At 38.5% G+C, this 3,652-nt stretch overlaps 1 long non-coding RNA gene across 1 annotated transcript; it reads right to left on the bottom strand.

Annotated features, from left to right (window-relative positions):
* Nucleotides 1-467: 467 nt before the first annotated feature.
* Nucleotides 468-3,067, bottom strand: LOC147338405 (uncharacterized). Its single transcript, XR_015125097.1, has 3 exons — nucleotides 2,931-3,067; nucleotides 1,669-1,795; nucleotides 468-796 (listed from the first exon to the last, which is right to left on the bottom strand). It is a non-coding gene; the product is annotated as an uncharacterized LOC147338405 (long non-coding RNA).
* Between the last annotated feature and the right edge of the window lie 585 nt (nucleotides 3,068-3,652).

The following is a 3,652-nucleotide window of genomic DNA, read 5'->3' as shown; positions in this document are numbered from 1 at the left end:
AAAACAGGCAACTGGGACTTACCAGCAGCGGTGGACCAAAAAGAAGACAACACAAAAAACCCCACTCTAGTCTTCTTGATGCATCTCAATCATCCAGGTAAGTAAATATCCAAAAGTTGATTCTGTTCATCTGGACGTAACGTTTTGTGGGAGAAACGTTTCATCATCATCCAGGTGACGTCTTCAGTCTCAGCTGACTGCAGGTTTCAATCTTATAAACAGTACACAGCAAATCCAGCATGTCCAAATTAACACTGTCAGATTTGATTTCAACACTATTAAAGTATCTATATGGGTCCACACCAGAGAGTGTTAATTTAACTCTTTTTGGAGAGTACGTTAACTCTGATTTAGTGTTAAACACCAAATCTGGCTGGAGTTGATAATTTAACACTTGGTGTTAAGAGTTTATATATTAACTCTCAAAGAGTATTTTAGTTTAACTACGTAAGAGTTATCTTCTAATTCATTCTAAAAAGCGGGAATTTTACTGTTCTGAACTTCTAGAAATTTCTTTTGGAAATAAACATTTACTAAAAAGATGCAATGGTTTTTGAAAAACATTTATTCTGAACTGTGCACCACAATTTCAAAACATTTTCTGAAAGATGTAACAGTGTACATGTTCTCACTTTCATTAGAGTTTTGTTTATCAAAAGGTCTGACATGGTAAATGCAAATAACAGCATTCTCATCACTTATTTCTTCAATACAATATGCATGTCCTTCATTCATCACTTTGTGGAACTTCAACGCACTTCTGCTCTCCCCCATATTCCATCTTCACAAGCATATCCTGTGTGGAGATTGAATAAAAATTAGTTGACACTAATTAATGGCACAAATAATCCAGTAAACAATTGCAGCACAGTAAAAAAAAAAAAAAAAGGAATCCTCTTTGAGCCATTACTTGTGTAAAGTATTTTCCCAAAAGACAAAGACACAGGCAACAGGTAATACTGAACTAAATGTAAAACCTCAACCTTTTTCATTTTTACCTAAACCGTGTGCACAAAACTCTGGAGGGATCTATGCTAACGTAGAATCCAGTCAGGACGTCTGCTACTGCTGTTTGCTCGTGTTTTTTATGGGCGATCGTTTTCAGGCTTCAAGCAGCACCATTATACCAACATTTCACATTCTACACATTGTTTTAAGTGTATTTGACCAAAAGTTTGACTGAAAATTCACATGCAAGCTTTTTCCAAGGCTGTGGTATTTGCCCGCAAACAGCAGAAGGAACTGAAATTATCAGAATTGGTTACCTTGGGAGAGTTTAAGTCTGTCTTAAAGGAACGAGAGAACAGCTCTTTTACTCAGTGTGATTGTTTTTAATGTACTCTTAATTTGATCTGTTATTGTATATTTTACACATGTTTGTATGGGATATTGTATTTGTTTTAAATGTTATATACCTATGTGGTATGTGACTTTTGTTGCTATGATGCCAGGTCTCTCTTGTAAATGAGATTTTTAATCTCAATGAGATTTTTACCTGGATAAATAAAGGATTAATAACAATACCTTTCAGCTAGCTAAAACAGAATATTATGCTATCAGCGAGCAACATGGCTAATGCCTTTCACACAGCTTTGTCTCAACTCCAAAGAGCCACAGAAGTAAAAGCTCATAATAATAATGGAAACAATATTTGAAAAAATGACTTACCAAGCATGGCAAACAACTCAAATATGTAGAGCAAAATGTTCTGAAACGGCTTCACTTCAGCTTCGATTGGAGCCTATGATGCTGGTGGCGGAGTCTGTGAATTTACTCTGTTGGTGTCATAGCCCCTCTAGGAGTTCAGAGTTAAGAGGTCAAGAGTTAATGTTTCCATTGTAACACCTCCAGATTTGACAGAGAAACACTAATTTTTAACACTCGATTTTAACTACTATCATTTTACACCTCAGAGTTACATTAAAAGAATGTGACTCTGCTTAGAGTAAAATTAACTCTACTTTTGCAAGAAGACTATTAACACCAAAACATTTAACACTTTTGAATTTGCTGTGTACATTTGCATAATGACGGAAACCAGCCCACTGAAGGAACAATGGGCTGGGAGGTCAGTTCCTTAATCATAATTATGCAAATTCTCATGACCACTGATCAACAACCACTGATCAAAGACCATGAGTCCCATTCACAGAGAGTTGGGGAATGGCTGCAATCACAGCATTGTAAGATGATGACAGATGTAAACACCGGGTTTCTGTGGCTTTAAAACCCCAAAACACGCTGCGCCAAAAACTGGTCCACCCCAAGGATCGGGTCCCCCGACACAAACAGAGTAACATAGTGTACGCTGTTAAGTGCAGGAGGATTGCCAGGATTTATACATCGGGGAAACCAAACAACATCTGGCTACAACACTGAAGTGCTACCTCGTCAGGCCAGGACTCTGCAGTCTATTCACACCTACAGGCCAGTGGACACTCTGATGAGGATGTAACATCCTGGACAGGTAGGAGCGTTGGTTTGAGGGCGGAGTCAAGGAGGCCATTTACGTGAAAAGGGAAAGACCATCTCTGAATCGAGGAGGGGCCTAAGGGTACATCTGTCACCATCTTACAATGCTGTGATTGCAGCCATTCCCCAACTCTCTGTGAATGATGCTCATGGATATTGATCAGTGGTCTTTGGTTAATGGTTGCTGATCATTTGGTTTGGTTTTCTAAATTGCTAAAACATTAATGCTAAACATTCACATTAGTTCATGTTACAACAGCACATAATGTAGCAGTTTCACACAGCATGCAGTAACAGCAGCAATTGCTTCACCTCCTTCTGTAACTGCTTGGAAGAGCCATTATAGGACATTTATATTTGTATTTTGTTTAAAATAAAAAGGGAATTTCTTCAACAGACCAATACAGCCATCATGTTGCCATCTGAAAAAGGCTCTAACCTGAATTTCTCGCACTTACCTGTGAAAGAACTACATACACGTGAGGCAGTTACTGCTGTACATCCAGATATCTGAGCTGCTAAAAAGTGTCAGGACCAAACTAGAGAACATACTCCACAGTGCTGTTTGTCAGGCTGGGGTCTGCTCTGTGTGTCTCCAGCAATGCAGAAACAAGTTCCTGTGTTTCTTTTCTTTTTGCAAATGAAGCAGAAACACAAACACACCATCATTGTTATTCCAGTCACAGCAGCTGACAAACAGCCATTTCCAAAAAACCCCACCACATAATGAGATGTGAAACATAATAAGCAGACTTGGCACTAGGCAATTTCAAAATGCACCATCTGATGTATTTATTTCTCTCTCTCTCTCTCTCTCTCTCTCTCTCTCTCTCTCTCTTTCTCTCTCTCTCAGTTTTCTTTGTGTTGTTGTTTCATCCATTTTACCCTCTGCCTCCCTGCCTCTTATTTTCTGTGTGCCAGACACTGTGTCCATGAGGTAGCCATCCTTCACCTTTCAGAAACTTGAATCAATCAGGGGGTCTTTCCTCACTTTATTTCATACTCACGATAACAAAAAGTATCAAAATGCACAGAGTATAACCAGCATCTAATTCTAAGCTCTGATGTTACTGCATGCAGCATTATGGAGGTTTTATTTCATCTGATAAGTAATTCAAACTTTGAAAAATGACATCTGCTTATATGACAAAGTGTTTGCCTCTTCCTGATTTCCTATGTT

This window comes from Aulonocara sp. 'chitande type north' Nkhata Bay, linkage group LG2 (genome assembly GCF_057382095.1).
Source record: "Aulonocara sp. 'chitande type north' Nkhata Bay isolate Kocher_YH1m ecotype deep benthic linkage group LG2, A_spYH_male_GT1.1, whole genome shotgun sequence".
NCBI lineage: Eukaryota > Metazoa > Chordata > Actinopteri > Cichliformes > Cichlidae > Aulonocara > Aulonocara sp. 'chitande type north' Nkhata Bay.
This window is presented reverse-complemented; position numbering and strand designations above follow the sequence as displayed.